Source organism: Halichoeres trimaculatus, unplaced genomic scaffold (assembly GCF_033239565.1).
Source record: "Halichoeres trimaculatus isolate MK-OKI-2021-1 unplaced genomic scaffold, fHalTri1.1 fHalTri1_scaffold_18, whole genome shotgun sequence".
Taxonomy (NCBI): Eukaryota; Metazoa; Chordata; class Actinopteri; order Labriformes; family Labridae; genus Halichoeres; species Halichoeres trimaculatus.
In genome coordinates, this window is record NW_027437196.1 from 21,765,039 (window position 1) to 21,777,629 (window position 12,591).

Here is a 12,591-nt window from a genome sequence, read left to right on the forward strand (position 1 = left end):
ATGCCACCCCAGGTGGGAAAAATGCATCCTGAATCAAGTTTGAGGGCTAAAACCTCTGTTTCGGGTTTTACCACATTGAGCCCAGAACGTAAGGTCCGGACATGAAATTTGGAGCCAAAATTGAAATTTTCACTTTGGCTGAAATTGCATGAAATATGTGTCCCCCATGGAAGCCCATGCCACCCCAGGTGAGAAAAATGCATCCTGAATCAAGTCTGAGGGCTAAAACCTCTGTTTCGGGTTTTACCACATTGAGCCCAGAACGTAAGGTACGGACCTGAAATTTGGAGCCAAAATTGAAATTTTCACTTTGGCTGAAATTGCATGAAATATGTGTCCCCCGTGGAAGCCCATGCCACCCCAGGTGAGAAAAATGCATCCTGAATCAAGTCTGAGGGCTAAAACCTCTGTTTCGGGTTTTACCACATTGAGCCCAGAACGTAAGGGCCGGACCTGAAATTTGGAGCCAAAATTGAAATTTTCACTTTGGCTGAAATTGCATGAATTATGTGTCCCCCGTGGAAGCCCATGCCACCCCAGGTGAGAAAAATGCATCCTGAATCAAGTTTGAGGGCTAAAACCTCTGTTTCGGGTTTTACCACATTGAGCCCAGAACGTAAGGGCCGGACCTGAAATTTGGAGCCAAAATTGAAATTTTCACTTTGGCTGAAATTGCATGAAATAAGTGTCCCCCGTGGAAGCCCATGCCACCCCAGGTGAGAAAAATGCATCCTGAATCAAGTCTGAGGGCTAAAACCTCTGTTTCGGGTTTTACCACATTGAGCCCAGAACGTAAGGGCCGGACCTGAAATTTGGAGCCAAAATTGAAATTTTCACTTTGGCTGAAATTGCATGAAATATGTGTCCCCCGTGGAAGCCCATGCCACCCCAGGTGAGAAAAATGCATCCTGAATCAAGTCTGAGTGCTAAAACCTCTGTTTCGGGTTTTACCACATTGAGCCCAGAACGTAAGGTACGGACCTGAAATTTGGAGCCAAAATTGAAATTTTCACTTAGGCTGAAATTGCATGAAATATGTGTCCCCCGTGGAAGCCCATGCCACCCCAGGTGAGAAAAATGCATCCTGAATCAAGTCTGAGGGCTAAAACCTCTGTTTCGGGTTTTACTACATTGAGCCCAGAACGTAAGGTCCGGACATGAAATTTGGAGCCAAAATTGAAATTTTCACTTTGGCTGAAATTGCATGAAATATGTGTCCCCCGTGGAAGCCCATGCCACCCCAGGTGAGAAAAATGCATCCTGAATCAAGTCTGAGGGCTAAAACCTCTGTTTCGGGTTTTACCAAATTGAGCCCAGAACATAAGGGCCGGACCTGAAATTTGGAGCCAAAATTGAAATTTTCACTTTGGCTGAAATTGCATGAATTATGTGTCCCCTGTGGAAGCCCATGCCACCCCAGGTGAGAAAAATGCATCCTGAATCAAGTCTGAGTGCTAAAACCTCTGTTTCGGGTTTTACCACATTGAGCCCAGAACGTAAGGTACGGACCTGAAATTTGGAGCCAAAATTGAAATTTTCACTTAGGCTGAAATTGCAATAAATATGTGTCCCCCGTGGAAGCCCATGCCACCCCAGGTGAGAAAAATGCATCCTGAATCAAGTTTGAGGGCTAAAACCTCTGTTTCGGGTTTTACCACATTGAGCCCAGAACGTAAGGTACGGACCTGAAATTTGGAGCCAAAATTGAAATTTTCACTTTGGCTGAAATTGCATGAAATATGTGTCCCCTGTGGAAGCCCATGCCACCCCAGGTGAGAAAAATGCATCCTGAATCAAGTCTGAGGGCTAAAACCTCTGTTTCGGGTTTTATCACATTGAGCCCAGAACGTAAGGGCCGGACCTGAAATTTGGAGCCAAAATTGAAATTTTCACTTTGGCTGAAATTGCATGACTCAAGTGTCCCCCGTGGAAGCCCATGCCACCCCAGGTGAGAAAAATGCATCCTGAATCAAGTTTGAGGGCTAAAACCTCTGTTTCGGGTTTTATCACATTGAGCCCAGAACGTAAGGGCTGGACCTGAAATTTGGAGCCAAAATTGAAATTTTCACTTTGGCTGAAATTGCATGAAATATGTGTCCCCCGTGGAAGCCCATGCCACCCCAGGTGAGAAAAATGCATCCTGAATCAAGTCTGAGGGCTAAAACCTCTGTTTCGGGTTTTACCACATTGAGCCCAGAACGTAAGGTCCGGACATGAAATTTGGAGCCAAAATTGAAATTTTCACTTTGGCTGAAATTGCATGAAATATGTGTCCCCCGTGGAAGCCCATTCCACCCCAGGTGAGAAAAATGCATCCTGAATCAAGTCTGAGGGCTAAAACCTCTGTTTCGGGTTTTACCACATTGAGCCCAGAACGTAAGGTACGGACCTGAAATTTGGAGCCAAAATTGAAATTTTCACTTTGGCTGAAATTGCATGAAATAAGTGTCCCCCGTGGAAGCCCATGCCACCCCAGGTGAGAAAAATGCATCCTGAATCAAGTTTGAGGGCTAAAACCTCTGTTTCGGGTTTTACCACATTGAGCCCAGAATGTAAGGGCCGGACCTGAAATTTGGAGCCAAAATTGAAATTTTCACTTTGGCTGAAATTGCATGAAATATGTGTCCCCAGTGGAAGCCCATGCCACCCCAGGTGAGAAAAATGCATCCTGAATCAAGTCTGAGGGCTAAAACCTCTGTTTCGGGTTTTACCACATTGAGCCCAGAACGTAAGGGCCGGACCTGAAATTTGGAGCCAAAATTGAAATTTTCACTTTGGCTGAAATTGCATGAAATAAGTGTCCCCCGTGGAAGCCCATGCCACCCCAGGTGAGAAAAATGCATCCTGAATCAAGTTTGAGGGCTAAAACCTCTGTTTCGGGTTTTACCACATTGAGCCCAGAACGTAAGGGCCGGACCTGAAATTTGGAGCCAAAATTGAAATTTTCACTTTGGCTGAAATTGCATGAAATATGTGTCCCCAGTGGAAGCCCATGCCACCCCAGGTGAGAAAAATGCATCCTGAATCAAGTCTGAGGGCTAAAACCTCTGTTTCGGGTTTTACCACATTGAGCCCAGAACATAAGGGCCGGACCTGAAATTTGGAGCCAAAATTGAAATTTTCACTTTGGCTGAAATTGCATGAAATATGTGTCCCCCGTGGAAGCCCATGCCACCCCAGGTGAGAAACATGCATCCTGAATCAAGTCTGAGGGCTAAAACCTCTGTTTCGGGTTTTACCACATTGAGCCCAGAACGTAAGGGCCGGACCTGAAATTTGGAGCCAAAATTGAAATTTTCACTTTGGCTGAAATTGCATGAATTATGTGTCCCCCGTGGAAGCCCATTCCACCCCAGGTGAGAAAAATGCATCCTGAATCAAGTCTGAGGGCTAAAACCTCTGTTTCGGGTTTTACCACATTGAGCCCAGAACGTAAGGGCCGGACCTGAAATTTGGAGCCAAAATTGAAATTTTCACTTTGGCTGAAATTGCATGAAATATGTGTCCCCCGTGGAAGCCCATGCCACCCCAGGTGAGAAAAATGCATCCTGAATCAAGTCTGAGTGCTAAAACCTCTGTTTCGGGTATTACCACATTGAGCCCAGAACGTAAGGTACGGACCTGAAATTTGGAGCCAAAATTGAAATTTTCACTTAGGCTGAAATTGCATGAAATATGTGTCCCCCATGGAAGCCCATGCCACCCCAGGTGAGAAAAATTCATCCTGAATCAAGTTTGAGGGCTAAAACCTCTGTTTCGGGTTTTACCACATTGAGCCCAGAACGTAAGGGCCGGACCTGAAATTTGGAGCCAAAATTGAAATTTTCACTTTGGCTGAAATTGCATGAAATATGTGTCCCCCGTGGAAGCCCATGCCACCCCAGGTGAGAAAAATGCATCCTGAATCAAGTCTGAGTGCTAAAACCTCTGTTTCGGGTATTACCACATTGAGCCCAGAACGTAAGGTACGGACCTGAAATTTGGAGCCAAAATTGAAATTTTCACTTAGGCTGAAATTGCATGAAATATGTGTCCCCCGTGGAAGCCCATTCCACCCCAGGTGAGATAAATTCATCCTGAATCAAGTTTGAGGGCTAAAACCTCTGTTTCGGGTTTTACCACATTGAGCCCAGAACGTAAGGGCCGGACCTGAAATTTGGAGCCAAAATTGAAATTTTCACTTTGGCTGAAATTGCATGAATTATGTGTCCCCCGTGGAAGCCCATGCCACCCCAGGTGAGAAAAATGCATCCTGAATCAAGTCTGAGTGCTAAAACCTCTGTTTCGGGTATTACCACATTGAGCCCAGAACGTAAGGGCCGGACCTGAAATTTGGAGCCAAAATTGAAATTTTCACTTTGGCTGAAATTGCATGAAATATGTGTCCCCCGTGGAAGCCCATGCCACCCCAGGTGAGAAAAATGCATCCTGAATCAAGTCTGAAGGCTAAAACCTCTGTTTCGGGTTTTACCACATTGAGCCCAGAACGTAAGGGCCGGACCTGAAATTTGGAGCCAAAATTGAAATTTTCACTTTGGCTGAAATTGCATGAAATAAGTGTCCCCCGTGGAAGCCCATGCCACCCCAGGTGAGAACAATGCATCCTGAATCAAGTCTGAGGGCTAAAACCTCTGTTTCGGGTTTTACCACATTGAGCCCAGAACGTAAGGGCTGGACCTGAAATTTGGAGCCAAAATTGAAATTTTCACTTTGGCTGAAATTGCATGAAATATGTGTCCCCCGTGGAAGCCCATGCCACCCCAGGTCAGAAAAATGCATCCTGAATCAAGTCTGAGTGCTAAAACCTCTGTTTCGGGTTTTACCACATTGAGCCCAGAACGTAAGGGCCGGACCTGAAATTTGGAGCCAAATTGAAATTTTCACTTTGGCTGAAATTGCATGAAATATGTGTCCCCCGTGGAAGCCCATGCCACCCCAGGTGAGAAAAATGCATCCTGAATCAAGTCTGAGGGCTAAAACCTCTGTTTCGGGTTTAACCACATTGAGCCCAGAACGTAAGGGCCGGACCTGAAATTTGGAGCCAAAATTGAAATTTTCACTTTGGCTGAAATTGCATGAAATATGTGTCCCCCGTGGAAGCCCATGCCACCCAAGGTGAGAAAAATGCATCCTGAATCAAGTTTGAGGGCTAAAACCTCTGTTTCGGGTTTTACCACATTGAGCCCAGAACGTAAGGGCCGGACCTGAAATTTGGAGCCAAAATTGAAATTTTCACTTTGGCTGAAATTGCATGAAATATGTGTCCCCCGTGGAAGCCCATGCCACCCCAGGTGAGAAAAATGCATCCTGAATCAAGTCTGAGTGCTAAAACCTCTGTTTCGGGTTTTACCACATTGAGCCCAGAACGTAAGGGCCGGACCTGAAATTTGGAGCCAAAATTGAAATTTTCACTTTGGCTGAAATTGCATGAAATATGTGTCCCCCGTGGAAGCCCATGCCACCCCAGGTGAGAAAAATGCATCCTGAATCAAGTCTGAGTGCTAAAACCTCTGTTTCGGGTATTACCACATTGAGCCCAGAACGTAAGGTACGGACCTGAAATTTGGAGCCAAAATTGAAATTTTCACTTAGGCTGAAATTGCATGAAATATGTGTCCCCCATGGAAGCCCATGCCACCCCAGGTGAGAAAAATTCATCCTGAATCAAGTTTGAGGGCTAAAACCTCTGTTTCGGGTTTTACCACATTGAGCCCAGAACGTAAGGGCCGGACCTGAAATTTGGAGCCAAAATTGAAATTTTCACTTTGGCTGAAATTGCATGAAATATGTGTCCCCCGTGGAAGCCCATGCCACCCCAGGTGAGAAAAATGCATCCTGAATCAAGTCTGAGTGCTAAAACCTCTGTTTCGGGTATTACCACATTGAGCCCAGAACGTAAGGTACGGACCTGAAATTTGGAGCCAAAATTGAAATTTTCACTTAGGCTGAAATTGCATGAAATATGTGTCCCCCGTGGAAGCCCATTCCACCCCAGGTGAGATAAATTCATCCTGAATCAAGTTTGAGGGCTAAAACCTCTGTTTCGGGTTTTACCACATTGAGCCCAGAACGTAAGGTCCGGACATGAAATTTGGAGCCAAAACTGAAATTTTCACTTTGGCTGAAATTGCATGAAATATGTGTCCCCCGTGGAAGCCCATGCCACCCCAGGAGAGAAAAATGCAGCCTGAATCAAGTCTGAGGGCTAAAACCTCTGTTTCGGGTTTTATCACATTGAGCCCAGAACGTAAGGGCCGGACCTGAAATTTGGAGCCAAAATTGAAATTTTCACTTTGGCTGAAATTGCATGAATTAAGTGTCCCCCGTGGAAGCCCATGCCACCCCAGGTGAGAAAAATGCATCCTGAATCAAGTTTGAGGGCTAAAACCTCTGTTTCGGGTTTTATCACATTGAGCCCAGAACGTAAGGGCCGGACCTGAAATTTGGAGCCAAAATTGAAATTTTCACTTTGGCTGAAATTGCATGAATTAAGTGTCCCCTGTGGAAGCCCATGCCACCCCAGGTGAGAAAAATGAATCCTGAATCAATTCTGAGGGCTAAAACCTCTGTTTCGGGTTTTACCACATTGAGCCCAGAACGTAAGGGCCGGACCTGAAATTTGGAGCCAAAATTGAAATTTTCACTTTGGCTGAAATTGCATGAATTATGTGTCCCCCGTGGAAGCCCATGCCACCCCAGGTGAGAAAAATGCATCCTGAATCAAGTCTGAGGGCTAAAACCTCTGTTTCGGGTTTTACCACATTGAGCCCAGAACGTAAGGGCCGGACCTGAAATTTGGAGCCAAAATTGAAATTTTCACTTTGGCTGAAATTGCATGAAATATGTGTCCCCCGTGGAAGCCCATGCCACCCCAGGTGAGAAAAATGCATCCTGAATCAAGTCTGAGGGCTAAAACCTCTGTTTCGGGTTTTACCACATTGAGCCCAGAACGTAAGGGCCGGACCTGAAATTTGGAGCCAAAATTGAAATTTTCACTTTGGCTGAAATTGCATGAAATATGTGTCCCCCGTGGAAGCCCATGCCACCCCAGGTGAGAAAAATGCATCCTGAATCAAGTTTGAGGGCTAAAAACTCTGTTTCGGGTTTTACCACATTGAGCCCAGAACGTAAGGGCCGGACATGAAATTTGGAGCCAAAATTGAAATTTTCACTTTGGCTGAAATTGCATGAAATATGTGTCCCCTGTGGAAGCCCATGCCACCCCAGGTGAGAAAAATGCATCCTGAATCAAGTCTGAGTGCTAAAACCTCTGTTTCGGGTTTTACCACATTGAGCCCAGAACGTAAGGTCCGGACATGAAATTTGGAGCCAAAATTGAAATTTTCACTTTGGCTGAAATTGCATGAAATATGTGTCCCCCGTGGAAGCCCATGCCACCCCAGGTGAGAAAAATGCATCCTGAATCAAGTTTGAGGGCTAAAACCTCTGTTTCGGGTTTTACCACATTGAGCCCAGAACATAAGGTCCGGACATGAAATTTGGAGCCAAAATTGAAATTTTCACTTTGGCTGAAATTGCATGAAATATGTGTCCCCCGTGGAAGCCCATGCCACCCCAGGTGAGAAAAATGCATCCTGAATCAAGTCTGAGGGCTAAAACCTCTGTTTCGGGTTTTACCACATTGAGCCCAGAACGTAAGGGCCGGACCTGAAATTTGGAGCCAAAATTGAAATTTTCACTTTGGCTGAAATTGCATGAAATATGTGTCCCCCGTGGAAGCCCATGCCACCCCAGGTGAGAAAAATGCATCCTGAATCAAGTTTGAGGGCTAAAACCTCTGTTTCGGGTTTTACCACATTGAGCCCAGAACGTAAGGTCCAGACATGAAATTTGGAGCCAAAATTGAAATTTTCACTTTGGCTGAAATTGCATGAAATATGTGTCCCCCGTGGAAGCCCATGCCACCCCAGGTGAGAAAAATGCATCCTGAATCAAGTCTGAGTGCTAAAACCTCTGTTTCTGGTTTTACCACATTGAGCCCAGAACGTAAGGGCCGGACCTGAAATTTGGAGCCAAAATTGAAATTTTCACTTTGGCTGAAATTGCATGAAATATGTGTCCCCCGTGGAAGCCCATGCCACCCCAGGTGAGAAACATGCATCCTGAATCAAGTCTGAGGGCTAAAACCTCTGTTTCGGGTTTTACCACATTGAGCCCAGAACGTAAGGGCCGGACCTGAAATTTGGAGCCAAAATTGAAATTTTCACTTTGGCTGAAATTGCAGGAATTATGTGTCCCCCGTGGAAGCCCATCCCACCCAAGGTGAGAAAAATGCATCCTGAATCAAGTCTGAGGGCTAAAACCTCTGTTTCGGGTTTTACCACATTGAGCCCAGAACGTAAGGGCCGGACCTGAAATTTGGAGCCAAAATTGAAATTTTCACTTTGGCTGAAATTGCATGAAATATGTGTCCCCCGTGGAAGCCCATGCCACCCCAGGTGAGAAAAATGCATCCTGAATCAAGTCTGAGTGCTAAAACCTCTGTTTCGGGTTTTACCACATTGAGCCCAGAACGTAAGGTACGGACCTGAAATTTGGAGCCAAAATTGAAATTTTCACTTTGGCTGAAATTGCATGAAATATGTGTCCCCCGTGGAAGCCCATGCCACCCCAGGTGAGAAAAATGCATCCTGAATCAAGTCTGAGGGCTAAAACCTCTGTTTCGGGTTTTACCACATTGAGCCCAGAACGTAAGGGCCGGACCTGAAATTTGGAGCCAAAATTGAAATTTTCACTTTGGCTGAAATTGCATGAAATATGTGTCCCCCGTGGAAGCCCATGCCACCCCAGGTGAGAAAAATGCATCCTGAATCAAGTTTGAGGGCTAAAACCTCTGTTTCGGGTTTTACCACATTGAGCCCAGAACGTAAGGTCCGGACATGAAATTTGGAGCCAAAATTGAAATTTTCACTTTGGCTGAAATTGCATGAATTATGTGTCCCCCGTGGAAGCCCATGCCACCCCAGGTGAGAAAAATGCATCCTGAATAAAGTTTGAGGGCTAAAACCTCTGTTTCGGGTTTTATCACATTGAGCCCAGAACGTAAGGGCCGGACCTGAAATTTGGAGCCAAAATTGAAATTTTCACTTTGGCTGAAATTGCATGAAATTAGTGTCCCCCGTGGAAGCCCATGCCACCCCAGGTGAGAAAAATGCATCCTGAATCAAGTCTGAGGGCTAAAACCTCTGTTTCGGGTTTTACCACATTGAGCCCAGAACGTAAGGGCCGGACCTGAAATTTGGAGCCAAAATTGAAATTTTCACTTTGGCTGAAATTGCATGAAATATGTGTCCCCCGTGGAAGCCCATGCCACCCCAGGTGAGAAAAATGCATCCTGAATCAAGTCTGAGTGCTAAAACCTCTGTTTCGGGTTTTACCACATTGAGCCCAGAACATAAGGGCCGGACCTGAAATTTGGAGCCAAAATTGAAATTTTCACTTTGGCTGAAATTGCATGAAATATGTGTCCCCCGTGGAAGCCCATGCCACCCCAGGTGAGAAACATGCATCCTGAATCAAGTCTGAGGGCTAAAACCTCTGTTTCGGGTTTTACCACATTGAGCCCAGAACGTAAGGGCCAGACCTGAAATTTGGAGCCAAAATTGAAATTTTCACTTTGGCTGAAATTGCATGAATTAAGTGTCCCCCGTGGAAGCCCATGCCACCCCAGGTGAGAAAAATGCATCCTGAATCAAGTCTGAGGGCTAAAACCTCTGTTTCGGGTTTTACCACATTGAGCCCAGAACGTAAGGTCCGGACATGAAATTTGGAGCCAAAACTGAAATTTTCACTTTGGCTGAAATTGCATGAAATATGTGTCCCCCGTGGAAGCCCATGCCACCCCAGGTGAGAAAAATGCAGCCTGAATCAAGTCTGAGGGCTAAAACCTCTGTTTCGGGTTTTATCACATTGAGCCCAGAACGTAAGGGCCGGACCTGAAATTTGGAGCCAAAATTGAAATTTTCACTTTGGCTGAAATTGCATGAATTAAGTGTCCCCTGTGGAAGCCCATGCCACCCCAGGTGAGAAAAATGCATCCTGAATCAATTCTGAGGGCTAAAACCTCTGTTTCGGGTTTTACCACATTGAGCCCAGAACGTAAGGGCCGGACCTGAAATTTGGAGCCAAAATTGAAATTTTCACTTTGGCTGAAATTGCATGAATTATGTGTCCCCCGTGGAAGCCCATGCCACCCCAGGTGAGAAAAATGCATCCTGAATCAAGTCTGAGGGCTAAAACCTCTGTTTCGGGTTTTACCACATTGAGCCCAGAACGTAAGGTACGGACCTGAAATTTGGAGCCAAAATTGAAATTTTCACTTTGGCTGAAATTGCATGAAATATGTGTCCCCCGTGGAAGCCCATGCCACCCCAGGTGAGAAAAATGCATCCTGAATCAAGTCTGAGGGCTAAAACCTCTGTTTCGGGTTTTACCACATTGAGCCCAGAACGTAAGGGCCGGACCTGAAATTTGGAGCCAAAATTGAAATTTTCACTTTGGCTGAAATTGCATGAAATATGTGTCCCCCGTGGAAGCCCATGCCACCCCAGGTGAGAAAAATGCATCCTGAATCAAGTTTGAGGGCTAAAACCTCTGTTTCGGGTTTTATCACATTGAGCCCAGAACGTAAGGGCCGGACCTGAAATTTGGAGCCAAAATTGAAATTTTCACTTTGGCTGAAATTGCATGAAATATGTGTCCCCCGTGGAAGCCCTTGCCACCCCAGGTGAGAAAAATGCATCCTGAATCAAGTCTGAAGGCTAAAACCTCTGTTTCGGGTTTAACCACATTGAGCCCAGAACGTAAGGGCCGGACCTGAAATTTGGAGCCAAAATTGAAATTTTCACTTTGGCTGAAATTGCATGAATTATGTGTCCCCCGTGGAAGCCCATGCCACCCCAGGTGAGAAAAATGCATCCTGAATCAAGTTTGAGGGCTAAAACCTCTGTTTCGGGTTTTACCACATTGAGCCCAGAACGTAAGGGCCGGAACTGAAATTTGGAGCCGAAATTGAAATTTTCACTTTGGCTGAAATTGCATGAAATATGTGTCCCCCGTGGAAGCCCATGCCACCCCAGGTGAGAAAAATGCATCCTGAATCAAGTCTGAGGGCTAAAACCTCTGTTTCGGGTTTTACCACATTGAGCCCAGAACGTAAGGGCCGGACCTGAAATTTGGAGCCAAAATTGAAATTTTCACTTTGGCTGAAATTGCATGAAATATGTGTCCCCCGTGGAAGCCCATGCCACCCCATTCAGAAAAATGCATCCTGAATCAAGTCTGAGTGCTAAAACCTCTGTTTCGGGTTTTACCACATTGAGCCCAGAACATAAGGGCCGGACCTGAAATTTGGAGCCAAAATTGAAATTTTCACTTTGGCTGAAATTGCATGAAATATGTGTCCCCCGTGGAAGCCCATGCCACCCCAGGTGAGAAAAATGCATCCTGAATCAAGTCTGAGGGCTAAAACCTCTGTTTCGGGTTTTACCACATTGAGCCCAGAACATAAGGGCCGGACATGAAATTTGGAGCCAAAATTGAAATTTTCACTTTGGCTGAAATTGCATGAATTATGTGTCCCCCGTGGAAGCCCATGCCACCCCAGGTGAGAAAAATGCATCCTGAATCAAGTCTGAGTGCTAAAACCTCTGTTTCGGGTTTAACCACATTGAGCCCAGAACGTAAGGGCCGGACCTGAAATTTGGAGCCAAAATTGAAATTTTCACTTTGGCTGAAATTGCATGAAATATGTGTCCCCCGTGGAAGCCCATGCCACCCCAGGTGAGAAAAATGCATCCTGAATCAAGTCTGAGTGCTAAAACCTCTGTTTCGGGTATTACCACATTGAGCCCAGAACGTAAGGTACGGACCTGAAATTTGGAGCCAAAATTGAAATTTTCACTTAGGCTGAAATTGCATGAAATATGTGTCCCCCATGGAAGCCCATGCCACCCCAGGTGAGAAAAATTCATCCTGAATCAAGTTTGAGGGCTAAAACCTCTGTTTCGGGTTTTACCACATTGAGCCCAGAACGTAAGGGCCGGACCTGAAATTTGGAGCCAAAATTGAAATTTACACTTTGGCTGAAATTGCATGAAATATGTGTCCCCCGTGGAAGCCCATGCCACCCCAGGTGAGAAAAATGCATCCTGAATCAAGTCTGAGTGCTAAAACCTCTGTTTCGGGTATTACCACATTGAGCCCAGAACGTAAGGTACGGACCTGAAATTTGGAGCCAAAATTGAAATTTTCACTTTGGCTGAAATTGCATGAAATATGTGTCCCCCGTGGAAGCCCATGCCACCCCAGGTGAGATAAATTCATCCTGAATCAAGTTTGAGGGCTAAAACCTCTGTTTCGGGTTTTACCACATTGAGCCCAGAACGTAAGGGCCGGACCTGAAATTTGGAGCCAAAATTGAAATTTTCACTTTGGCTGAAATTGCATGAATTATGTGTCCCCCGTGGAAGCCCATGCCACCCCAGGTGAGAAAAATGCATCCTGAATCAAGTCTGAGTGCTAAAACCTCTGTTTCGGGTATTACCACATTGAGCCCAGAACGTAAGGGCC